General features: G+C 37.0%; 1 pseudogene; it reads right to left on the bottom strand.

Moving 5' to 3' along the window:
* LOC121252995 overlaps nucleotides 1-12978 on the bottom strand; it is a 30475-nt pseudogene extending 17497 nt beyond the window's left edge.
* Between the last annotated feature and the right edge of the window lie 1143 nt (nucleotides 12979-14121).

Raw genomic sequence — 14121 nt, 5'->3', positions numbered from 1 at the left:
TTTTCTATATAAATGAAGGAAAACAATGGAAAGAGGCATTCAGACCAATCTTGACAGCCTCCATATTTTTAATCAATCACTGACTTCTATAAAGCTTCGTGTTCCGTATTATAGCGCCAGAACCATTTCCCAAGTAAAGCCCGATTGAACACCCTCATATTTCTAACTCCCAAACCACCATAAGAGATTGGGAAGCATATCTTGTCCCACTCGACCAAATAAAATTTAAACTCATCCCCAAGTCTGCTCCAAAGGAAGTCACAATGAAGTTTCTCAATACATGCTACCACACTCAAGGGAATTGGGAACAAGGATAAAAAAAAAAAAAAAAAAAAAAAAAAAAAAAAAAAAAAAGTAAGTAGATTGGAAAGAGTGCTTTTAATTAGAGTAATCCTACCACCTTTCGACAAATACAATCTCTTCCAACCTGCCAATCTTCATTTAATCTTCCCAATTACTGCATCCCAAATAGTTTTAGCCCTGGAGATGGCCCCCAAAGGAAGCCCAAGGTAATTCATAGGGAAGGAAAAGATCTTACAACCAAGGGTGTTACCCAACAGCCAGATATTACAAATGTTGCCAATTGAAACCAACTCTGACTTGGATAAATTCACTTTCAACCCAGAAACAGCCTCAAAGCAAAGTAGAAGTGCCCTTAGTGCCTGAATCTGGTTTAGATCTGCCTCACAAAAAATAAGAGTATCACCTACAAACAACAAATGAGAAATGTGAAGAGTACCTCGATGTATGTCACCAACTGAAACACCAGCCTAAAACCCATTATTAACCATCACTGAAATCATTCTACTACATGCCTCCATGACTATGATAAAGAGAAGTGGGGACAGAGAATCCCCTTGCCTTAGACCTCGGAGCTGTTAAAAAAACCAACTTGGCAGCCATTCAACAAAACTGAGAACTGGCCATCGATATGCACCACCTAATTCATGCGCACCACCTCTCCCCAAAACCACACCTCACAGCAAATACAACAAAAAATCTCAATTAACATGATCATAAACCTTCTTCATATCCAACTTGCACAAGAGACCCAAATTGCCTTCTTTTAATCTACTTTCTAAGCATTCATTGGCGATGAGAATTGAGTTCAAAATTTGTCTTCCCCATACAAATGCATTTGGGGGTTTCGTAATGATCTCCCAGTCGATTTGCAAGCACCTTGGAAATGATCTCATACACCCCATTCACAAGGCTAATGGGCCGGTAATCCTTAACCTCTGATGCCCCAATCTTTTTGGGAATAAGTGCAATAAAAGTGGCGTTGAGACTTTTCTCAAATTTCCCAACTGAGAAGAATTGATGAAATACCTTCATAAATGCATTTTTTAACTTCGAAAAATCTTCTCAACAACCCAACTCACCTCATTCACAAGGCTAATGTGGCAGTCATCAAAGTCAACTACTCCCATTATTTGGAATAAAGACTATTAAAGTGGAATCAAGACATTCTCAAACTTCTTATGTAACACCCCAATGGAAGACCCAAACCACATGGCCTATACTCCAAAAGGACTAGTCAATGATACAATTGGAGCCCATTGAAACATTATAAAGAGCAAGAATTTATCATTCCCAAGCAATGTGGGATCACATACATCACCTACCTTATCCTCTTATTATATGGGGTATCACATATTAATAGCATGAAACTCCTTGACTACGTTTATATTGTCTTCTTTAATCACATCCCAACAAGATTAGAAACAAATAGTAACCATCTAGGAGCAGTGCTTCATCACTAATCATACTTTTTACCATTCTATGAACCTAACTTCAAATGGCCTCTCTAGCCATGTGGTCATCTCTTCCTCAATTATTCGAGTGCTAATCCACCAAGTTTAGGCATCCATACAAAATGCTCTAAAAACAAATGCTTATAATATTGGTCAATGTGGTTCTTAACTAAACTTCATCAGATGAGATTGATTCATCAACTCGAAGAATTCGATAGCATAGTTTTTCTCCTCTTCGAGTTAGCCACTTGATGGAAAAACTTTGTACACTCATCTTCCTCATTTAACCATAAGGCCTTGGATTTCTACCTCCAAGAAAATTCCTCCATTAATGAGACCCTTTCTAAGTCAATGCTCCACGTTGCCAAAGTTCATTGCAAGTCTTCTTTAAGTCATTCTTCAAAGCCTTTAGTTTTCAAGCCAAAATAACACTTGATTGCTTGGAAATGATATGAAGACCACCAATGTCTCACCCCGGTTAATTCTACTTTTAGCCATATATTCTTAAATTTCAAGTGCCTTCTAACCCTTTAAATGCCTCCACAATCGATAATAACAAGGAAATGGTCCAAGCAAAGTTTGTGTACCCTCTTTAGACATAAATTTCGAAAATGCACTTCCCAGCCTACAGATACAATAAATCTATTGATTTTAGACCAAGCAGTTTTTCAATTATTTGACCACGTATAAGAACTTCCAACAAGGGGAATATCCATAAGGTCTTACTCACTAATGAGAATTACGACATCCACCATAGCAAAAAAAGATGAACTTCACTTGATCATTAACTTGGAAACCAAGTGGAATTGTAATCCCCACCGACGCAACGTTTAGTCCCACCAACTACAAAGCCTACCCAATTCACACACACCCCTTCTACTCGTATCGAAATCTAGCCTATAAGCACCCACAAAAACCCAATAAATGTTGTCTCCTCTGTTTTTAAAGGAACAAACCACCATAATTTCTCCCACATATTTTGTTTTTCTTTTTCACCACCCTATTATCCTAACATAGCAATACTTTACCTGACGCCCCTTTGGACACTAAATAAATCCATCCCACATTATGACAACCACACAAGCTATAAATGCTTCTAAAACCCACTTCTAGCATAGTTTCTTGCAAACGAATAACATCTATCTTCCATTGCAAAGTGGATTTTTAATTCTAAGGAGCTTATTGCCCCCATTCAATCCCCTAACATTCCACGATAATAGCTTAGGACTCATAAAGAATCCAAAAATGCCCTCCCCTCGAGTCAACAGCGATTAGAACTCCCACTTGAATCATAGTTGATAGACCAAGTGAGTCTTTTTAGATTTCTAGATCTTTTTAGGCCCAATTTTTGTGAGGGGGTTGATCCTTGATGAGGATACCCCACTACAATTGCAATAAACAAAGCCATAAATTGCTCTTCAAAGCCCTCACACGATATCCCTACACAATCTTGAATTTCCTTCCATTTTTGTAGTACCCCATTTGATAAGCCTTGATTTATGGGAACAAAATGCCCAATTTCTATTGGCTCACCCACTACATACCCAGTGTACAAAGTTAAATCTATAGGAAATGCCCTATTTGTTCTTTTGATATCAACTCAAGAATACCAACCATAACAGCTTTCCTCCCCGTTTCCCCTTGTGAGGAATTGTCTACTACCCAACATTTTCATTTCAAATGTATACTCACCTTTGGTATCAACCGGTGCTCTTCTGATGTGTCAAGCTTTGGATGTCACTTGCTCATCAAAAAGCCCAACATTAGCATCCATTCTCAAGTTCCTTTCTTGTGTACCCCTATCTTTGACAACCTTGCACACCTCGAGTTTACCAACCATGCTATTGTTATGTTCCTCAATTTTTGGTCTCTGAGAACTCCTTTTAAGACTTCAATGTCCTTGAAAATTTACTATGTTTATATATAGATCAATATGTCATCACATTCCATAGGAGTCGGTGCCACCACAATAATTGGTCCCTCGGTGACATTGCCACAGTGGAGCAGCTCTTCCACCGCCTTGCCTACAAACATAATGACCTAGAACTATGTTCCCACTTTACATAGTTCTTATATGAACCATCCTTTTGCATGATCTACCTCTTGGGATGGCTAGATAACCTTGCCTACATCCACCACCGAACCCTACTAATGCCAAATATATGCCATAACCCCTAAGGTTTGGCTCAAGTGATAAAGGCCTTGGGCTTGGAGGTATTGCTCCCCTCCAAGTCTAGGGTTCAAATCTCCCTGGGTGAAAACAATCTCTAGGCGCCATTGGACTGGGGGATTTCTCCTTAATTACCCAAGGTGCACTTGCGGGAAACTCCTTGCCAAGGGCCTGTGCAACCCCAGGATTAGTTTGGGTGGTGTTCCCAGACACCCGATGCCAATCAAAAATATATATATATATATATGCCATTTTCATTTGAGCACCATTGGACCCTGTAGTACCATTTACCACTCTGAATTTGAGAAATCTGTCCATACTTCCTCATCCATTAAACCCCTTCATAAAAGGCAGTAGCCAGTCTACACACATCCTCCCCATCAAAATTTAGTGAAGAGCACCCTTCCTCCACTCATTAATTTTTTAAGATCAAGAGTGGTCAATGGATAAGCTTAGAAACTTATTTTTTAATACTTTACTCCATGGGTCAATTGTAATTAATTTTCATGGCATGACTTTTCATGAATTCCTTGAATCACTAAACTAGCACGCTTAGGCGTTGCACTTGTATATGTCCCGTACACTTGGGCTCTTGTTTACTCTTTTGAGACAAAAATTTGTTTAATGTTAAAAAAAAATCCTTCCCACTACAAAATCCTCCTCAGCGATGAACTCTTATCATCTTCAACTTGATAATGGCCCGATTTATAAACACCTTATAACGTTAAAGAATAAAGCCCAAATTTAGAACACTAAAATACAGAGAAACAGAACAGTGCTTTAGGTTTTGCATTTACTCTGATTCCAGTTCTTGGCTGTAATTGTGCTGTTCTTCAAGAAGTAATATACATGACTACAATCATTTTAGTTCAATTTATTAAAAAGAAAAATAAAGTTTCATGAAATTTGAAACTGTATTCAATGAAAAGAACAAAGGTCGTGTGCTCATTAAAAATAGCAGAATCAGATTCATATTATATTAAACAACTTTCAATGAACAGAACAACAATCACCTGTTCATTAAAAGCAGCAGAATCCAGATGCCATCCTAGGCCATACGTGGAAGCCTGCAACCATATAAAATTTAAGAAACTTAACAGAGGTAAAGGAAGAACATAAGAAGCAAATAACAACAATTTTTAGGTAATAAAGAAGCCCCTGGTGTCTGCTGACAGGAGTTCTTATGTACCAGATGCTTTGCCTTCTTCTTCTTTTTAGGCCTCATTGATGATGTTTCTGCATAGTCATATCGCAAATGCTTTTCGAAGTCCCCAACTGACTCAACCTCAGCACTTTTCTGGATCTGGTATCCACCATGCAAAGTACTCTGGTCATCTTGACAAGAGTTAGTATCTCCACTTGAAGCATCAGTCTTAACTTGAGCCTGTACGGTCCCAGTTGTTCTAGCACTGAAAGGACTCGAAACCCTTTGCCTAGTAGCAGTGCGCATACGTTTGGTAGGAATTGAACCAAGATGAAGACTGGCAGGCCTTTTTCCAATCAACATCGATTGTTGATTTCCAGTTGTGCATTGTCCAAATGGCAAATCAGCTCCCACTTCATATGACCTCGAAGTGTATGACTTCAATTTCTTTCGTTTCTTCTGGGAAAATTTTGATGAATTGCTACCTTCAAAGGCTCCAGGCAAAGAAAACATGCCTGTTTCTCCTTCATCCTCATCATACGCACTCTCTTCATATCCATACCCTGAATTTGAAAAATAAACTTGTAAGGATCACTAGACTGATCAACAAGGACTGATAGATTGCAGTAGTCTCAACAATACCTGCTGCGGCATCATAAGCTGATGTCTCAACTTCTTCTTGCATGGCACTCACAGTTCTCTGGGATAATTCAATTTAATCATGGTAAGAATATGATTGCAAAAGAAATATCTGCTTATGTGAAATACATTCAGAATAATACTGTCTTTTGCCAATTAAAACATCAAAGACACCCACAACCACAGAACAAATGAATGAAAGCATAGGAAAAAGATATATAGGCAATCTTATTCACAATGTAAACATGAATGGAAGAAATATTTTCAGAAAAAAAAAATATATATATTTACCTCAGATTGTAGCAGATGAGATTCAATAGATTTCCTGTAGGTCTCCAATGCACCAAATGGAACTGAATAGAAGAGGCACTCCTGCCAATGTATAAACTCAAAGGTGTAAAATATTTGGAAAGAAATTTTGATCTAATATGGAAAGAAAATTTTAATAGAAACAAACATGCGAAGTCATCTTTACAAGGCAGCCTAGCCTTTGGTTATCAAGAAAAAAAACAAGGTAGTGTAACGTATGGCAAGCCTAGAAGGCTTTCAAGACATCATAACCAACCTAGCACAAGAATAACAGCATATCTATGTCTGTAAGTGAGAAAGGAAGGGAAGGACAGAATGCTGGTTCACAAACGTCAACATTGATAAGTTAAATAAATACAAGTATAATGAAACTTGGATCATACATCAGTAAGATGATCTTCCCATGAAATCTCCACAATTCCCATATCAGATATCCTGTCGGGAGTTGTTGGTGCCAGCACTTGAAGAGAAGGACCGAGAGAGCTGTTATATTTCAAAAATCTAGTTGCATATCCCATTACAGCAATTGGAGTATTTTGTCTGGGATATTGTGTCCCCATTTCTTTGCTTGTCTTCTGCCCATGACCACAAAAATAGTTATCAACAAGTACACCAAGATAAGATAAAAACTCTATTACTTGGAAAACAATTCACTTGCATTCTGCCCAGAATCACAAATTATAGGGGAAAAAAAATAGATTATTAGACAGTATTATATCTGCTGTAAAGTAAGACAGAACTGCGAGGGCATACAAATAAGAATTTTTCAGCAAAAGAAGACACTCATCTTAAAACCAAAGGTCCAATGCTCCAGTTGATAAACAGATCAGAAGCTACAAGATACATCACTCAAACTCAACACATCCAAGCTTGCATCATATCCAAGTACTAAAGGACGAAACATCTAAAACTTAAGTAGTTTACATGCCTTTTAAAGGTAGTTAAAAAGGATCAATTCTATATTATTGGAACATATGCTTCAGAATATCCAGCCCACTTCTGCTAGTTTATGAGGTTCAAATCCAACAGAAGTCCCAGAGAAAATCCACACTCCTAATGATCAATTTATCTCCTATGGCTCCTACTCTCTTGACTTGAAATCAGAATATAAAAGAAAGTAAACTGCTACTCCATCTTTCCATATGAAAAAGACTATCCACATACTGCTGCAAATAGACCTGCCTCTATCTTTCTCCGAAAAACCGTCTCCATTTTCCAAATATTCTCTCCTTCAAAATTCATTAGTGACACTTCATATATACTTTTTTTTTAGTAAACAAAGTTTGTATTGATTCATATATACTTTTTTTTATAAGTGTATTGATTCATATATACTTAGGACATGAAATTTAAACAACCATAACCATAGAGCTAACTGCACATTATGATAAATATGTGATAATATAGATGAGATATTAGAAAAGAAAAAAGTTGCGGTACAATGAACAACGGTTAAATATCAAACAAACACACAAGAAAAGAGGGTCTCAAGTAAATAACCAGCACCGTATCAGATCCTTCAATCTTGTCCTTAGAAACTTCATCTCCATCCACCTTCCTTGATCCAAACGAACTGTACTTGCAGTTCTTTTGACCAACACCTGGATTATCATTATTTGAAATAACCTCTGCTGAACACCAAAACTGCATGACAGCCTTTGCCAAGGTGTGAGCTACTCTTTTTAGCTCCCAAAATTGATTTTGTTTTTTGAATCTCAGCTGAGAAGTAATAGCAACCCGCCGACATATTTGAGCAGCAGCATCTACCTTCCAAAGACGCTCCTATAACAATAATGAGGGAAACAGAGTTACAGCAGGGATATAGTCGGATATGGTTAACCACAGAAAGTTTTGACAAAAAGTAAATTTCCAACTGGATTGTGCCTTTGTGCTTTTTAATGAAATTCTTATTATTAAAAAAAATGTACTTCAAACTGTGTGCACTAGAAAGTCCTTACCAGACAAGATAAAATTCAAGAGAGAACGAAAGGTCCAAATGAGAAAAAATTTGAAAGAATGGAATTTCCATAAAATCATACCTGTGCAAAATCATTTGCCAACCAAGCCATTTCCTCAAGAACAAAATCCCATTGAGATTTTCGCCGATTCTCCGAAAATAAAGTACAGACGGACAACTCTGCTATTCTCTTACGCTTTGCCTGTATACGGCATCATGTCAGTCCTTTATAGCTTTATGATGGATTAAGAAAATAGGAAAATTGCTTCAAACCACACTTGAGAAAAAGGGGTCATAAACCAGAAGAAAAGGTAAACTAAGAACCTCTATAATCCGTGCCTCTTCCAAAATAGAATCTTCATGCGCCTTGTCTGTCAATTTTGAGGAGTTACCAGAACAATTTTGAAGGTCAGTGGCACCAGAAGAGTCCCTCCCTGACAAAGCAGCCCCTGGAAGCTCACGGTTCGAGATATCCATGGGTTCTTCGTGTCTACCAGCACAAATGGTTTCCTTGCTAGGGTTGGAATTATCAACCAACACTTCATCTGCTTTCCCCTCAATATCTGATTCAGTATGTTTATTTTGTCGCATCCCCTCAATGTTAGAAGAATATGTCACCTCTTTCTGCAATTCAGATCTACTCGTGTGCATATCTTCCTCAACTTTGACTGTAGTACCATCTCTAGAGTGGTTTTGAGAAACAGAATCACAATGAGCATTGAAAATAAGACCACCATCAACCAGCTTGGTCTCGTTCCTTTTGTCAACACCATAGGACTTATCCTTTTCTTTAACCACCTCACCACCTACTAAATCCATTGTCTCTTCAAAATCTGAAGTTTGCTCCTTAGTTTTCCCATTAGATACAGCATTCCTTGTGGTAGTACACATTTCATTATCATTATTTACATCTATGCCTAGGCTAGTTTGGGTACCAGAGCACTCTGAATCTAAACCCTTCGTGCCAAATGCAGCATTACTATTTTGACCTTCATTAAGTTTGCTTTCTCTATCCAATTGAGTGCTGTCAAACCCATTCAGCTGACCAGATCTAGTTTCATTCTCTGCTTTTGCTGTAGTTGCAACAGGTGGGTCTTCAACACTAGTTGAAACTACCCGATGCCTTTCTTGAACAAAATCAGGTCCCCCTGAAGCCATATCAACAGCAGTTTGCTGGGCATTAACTTGAGAAGTTTGATCGTGTTGATTATCCCTCAAGCTTTTGGGAGCCTTGGCATCCAACCTACCTTCAGGCAGGCTACTGCCAATAGTCTCTAGCGTTCGCAAACCGTCCATGTCCATATCCAATTGATTGTCAGAGGATATAATTTTTGAAACAATATCACCATTTGAACTAGCAGCCTTTAAATTGGAAGCAAAAGATAAATTATGTTCCTTTGCGTTGTTTGTTTCAGACATCATCTCCTTTCCATCCCTTCCATGAGAGCCATCACGGCTTGGTCTGGACCTATACCTTCGAGCATATGGGCGGAGAAAAGCTGAATCTTCAGATTCCTTGGCATTTTGACTCCCATCCATCTGAGAAGATTGCTCTGATGGAAGAATTTTATTTCTTCTACCAGGCTGTATAGAACTCCTCTCACCTTCAAGTAACTCATTGTCACCATCAAAAAGTAACAGATTATCAGCACTATTGGGTTCACAAACTGCAGGAACCCCCGGTCTACCACTACTCTCAACAGAATCTCCATGAGGTGAGGCAGCCAATGCAAAACTACCTCTCGCTTCACTGATTAACAAATAAAATGAGACAAAATAGATATAACTAACCTATCAGAAATAATTTTTTATATATTGTAAATCCATCACCCAGAAATACACAACAGTAAAAAGAATCTACCTGGTCACAATTACTTCTGGATGCTGATCAGTGAGTGAAGTAGACTGGACACTAACTGAAGCTGCATTCCCAAACTTAAAGTCCAATGGATTGCCACCCTGAAATAAAAAAATATTTAGGATTATTTTCATCCACAAACTGGAGTTTCATAAACAGCAAACGAAAGTCAAAATTCTGTACCTTCTCAAGAAATTCTAGCTCCCTTCTCCTTTCCTCACGAACATCATACTCCTGCCTGTTACCAACAAGTAATATATCTTCTTACATACAAAATAAAAAACAGAGAATACACCGAGATAAAGAAATTAGACTAATAAAGAGATTAAGCAAAAAGGAGCACGCCAGTATCACCTAAGTGCTGCTTGAGCTTTCTCAATTGCTGCTCGGCGTGGAGAGGTTTTCATACCAATACCAACCCCGCCATCAACAACTCCACCCATAGAATCAACCTCAGCATTTACGAGGAGGCCAGACTCTGAGCTACATCCATGCATACCTACCATTATACCTACAATCTTCCCCCTCCCATCTCTTCAACATTCCACAAACTTGTGATAGCAAAAGACAAAAGGTCTTGTGAGAATGAAGAAGTGGCTAAATAAATAAATGTAAATCTTAAAATCGTAAATGTTGTTTTCAAACCAAACACCTTGAAATAAGCCCCCTTTTACAAGTGAATATTCAGGTTGCATAAATGTCACATAAATGGAAATCACAAAAGTTAAATGATGTTACAACATAGAAGTCACTCCAGACATGGGAATTTTTATTTGCAGGTAAATAAACACTTTTTTTTATAATTTTTAGGTAAAAACAACTCACAAACCCATATAGGATTGGACCCATTACCTCATCACCTTTTACAACTTATTTTACAGGGTGGAGATGCCATTTCTTCCACAAACCATTGGCATTCAAGACCTAAGATTCAAAGTACAGAAATAGCTGCAGATTTTTTTTATGAGTAAGCTAAAGATAGAATACCATGTTTTTTTTATCTATAAACAAAATTTTATTGATCGTAAAACTAGACAAAGGCCCAAGTATACGGGAGATAGAATACCAAGTTACCAACACAGAAACATAAAAATTTTGGCAGCTAATTAACAATTGCATTCTTTTATAAGTGAGCTAAGAAAAAATACATAAAATTAAAGAGTGATACATTGGGAGGCTATCCAATGCCAAGCCCTGGCATCATGTCACGCCTGCTGGGTTCATCAGTTTAATTCAAGAGTATTGGCCAAAAAAAAAAAATCTATAAAAAATGCATTAAAGCTCAAATTATTGGAATTACAGATTCAATCAGCTATTAATGCATTGAACAAAAGAATTTTGCACCAATAAAATCTTGTCAGCTTCAAAAAGTTTCTAAAAAAATTCACTACAGAAAAGGAAGCTAACGTATAGAAGAATCCCACTTAAAAAGTGATGCATAAGGTTTTACTTGATGTGCTTCTCAAAACAAGAGGGCAAAAAAATTGTTTGCATGGACATCTCCTCAATAGCAAAACTCGGTCTCGTTTGGTTACACAGATGAGATGAGATGAGATAAAAGTTGAACGTTGAATAAAATATTATTAGAATATAATTTTTTTAATATTATTTTTGTTTTGGGATTTGAAAAAGTTGAATTGTTTATTATATCTTGTGTGGGAGTTTGGAAAAGTTGTAATGATGAGATGAGATGGTTTGAACTGTGTAACCAAACTAGGCCTAAAATCATGAGAGGATGTTTGCTTACACATTCACAATGACCACATATAAATGAAATGCATCATAAATAACAGGCTGCACTACCAGGAGAAATCTGCTTATATTCTAGTAATGCAATATATAAGCACACGCTAAAGGAACTTGCAGTAAGATAAGCACTTAGGGGGAAAATCAGCACTAATAAGGTCCCATTCAATCTGAAAGACATTTAAAACATCTTATATACTGGGCATTAAAAATGATTTTAAAGCTGGCTAGATGCCAATTCACTTTCCTTCCCAAGGTTTTGGATTGCCGCCATTCCCCTCTGTAAGCCAAGAATGAGACCCAGTGAGGGATGTGATAATTCCCTCAATCCTCCCCAAGTTATTAGGGTTCAACTCCTTAGTTAGGTGCTCCTCTTGTCACCCTGTGTACTTGGACAGCGCCCTTTGCGCATTTGATAAAATTGTCTTTCTTATAAAAATAGTAATGCATCGCTAACCACAAATTGTGACAAGCATTTAACTATCAAACTAGTTATTATCACTACAAGATGGCGTCTAGTTGATACAGTTAAGTAAAATAAGGGAACAACTGAATTGCCAGTCAAAATTAAAAAATGATGCAACAAATGCATTGTCAAATTACCCTTTTTAATAACTGTAAACAAGATTCACTACATTTATGGACACTCGTTATAGAAACTCACATCCCATGAGCAACACTTGCATGCAAGGGCCTTGCCGGCATTGATTCTCCATCAAATTCTCGTAACATTGGGAGAAATCCGTTACGGACCAGAATCATTAGCTTACCACTTAAACACATGCCCCCACTAAGTTCCCCCTGATGGGCACACTATTTATGACTTACAATAACATATAATATAACATCTTCACAAAGAACGTGACTTACTGCTTCAACCTTCAAGCATTTGATCACAATGCACAACAGTCGAAAAAACTAACAGAATTCACATGAATTGACTATAACAAATTATAAAAACCTAATGCCATTCAACCCCCCGCAATACGCACCAATTTCGGGACTCTAGGGTTTCATAACCACGGGGAAGAAAACCACACGCCAAAAGAGCAATAAAAAGTACCTGAATTGGGGCGGGAGACTTGAAATTAGGAACACTTTCTCTCTCCTAGGGTTTTCAACACGAACCCTATTCCCAAATGAAATCAACACGAATTTACCCTAGGACGCAAAACGCCCCCGCAAATGCCAGCCATGAAATCGTATCTACGTCTTCTCTCTGTCTCTACGTTTCCCTCTAGTTTCTAGGGTTCGGTTCTTCCTCGTTCTCAATGGTGCATAGGCTTTGGTTTGGTAAGGTTGTGTTCGTAGGGAGGGGTAGGGGGGACTATGCGACCTCTGCGAGTAGTGGGCTGGGCATGGAGAAGACGAAGGAGACGAAGAAGAAGAGGGCTTTTAAGAAATTGGACGTCCTTTTTGGGCTTTTTATTATTTGATCAAATAAATATTTAATGCTAGTAATCGAAAATAAACAAATATAAGTTTGTTTTTTGTTTTTCTTTTTTTTCAAAACAATTATTTATTATTAATATGAGTTTTTTTTTTTTTAAGTTTCTTTGGTGAGAAAGATTAAACTATTTTTTTCAGAATTTTATCATTTTTTTGTGAATATATATATATATATCAAACTTCAAGACCATTTATGACTGTACATATTTAATTAATAAATAGAAATCATAACACAAATTAAAAATAATAATCTTCCATTTAAACTTATTCCAAAGTCTGATGGACCGTTTTGCCTCCCTTTTCAACACGATCCATCCACCATGCTGCAAGTTGTTAAGCAACAATTTTTGCATCTTCACTCAACTATTCATATGGGCACCAACTTTATTCTTTTTGTAATGCCTAAATTGAGATGAGAGTTTCTTTAATTATATAATCGAATTTGATTGTACAAATTTGACACGTCATATAAACTTTGCACGCTTTAATCGCATGACTCTTATAGAATTTTCACACAATATACTATCTATCTTTCTATACATTGAACTATTCAATTTAATCAGACAATTAAAAAGAAACATTATTCGCATAGAACTATCTCCAAGACATCTTCTTCAATCATGACATATTGTAGTTAGGGGTGATAATATGTGACACGACCCGTTAACCTAATATGAACATGACACGATAAAAATGAGTTAAGGTTTAGTCTTAACGGGTTCGGGTGAAAACGGGTTGACCCGTTAAGACACGATTGTTTAACAGGTTGATAACGGATCAACCCGCTATAACCCGTTAAAAAAGTTAAAGTTACAATTATATCTTTATACCTAAAAATAAAATTGTTGAAATTTTAATTTCAACATTTTTATTGTTTGGATTATAATTTTGGACTTGGAGTTAGTTTTATATCTTTTTTATAGATATTGTAATTTTAACATTTATATAAAATTATATTAAATTTAACTAGGTTAAACAGGTTAATTTCGGGTTTGTTCAACCCATTTATATAAACGAGTCAAAACGAGTTGACAAGACACAACCCGTTATTTTAATGGATCGTGTTAGGGTTTGAGATTTTGACACGATAAGCTT

The sequence above is a fragment of the Juglans microcarpa x Juglans regia genome, chromosome 2S (assembly GCF_004785595.1).
Source record: "Juglans microcarpa x Juglans regia isolate MS1-56 chromosome 2S, Jm3101_v1.0, whole genome shotgun sequence".
NCBI classification, from domain to species: Eukaryota; Viridiplantae; Streptophyta; class Magnoliopsida; order Fagales; family Juglandaceae; genus Juglans; species Juglans microcarpa x Juglans regia.
Note: the sequence above shows the minus strand (reverse complement) of the source record. Positions and strands in the feature narration are given on the sequence as shown.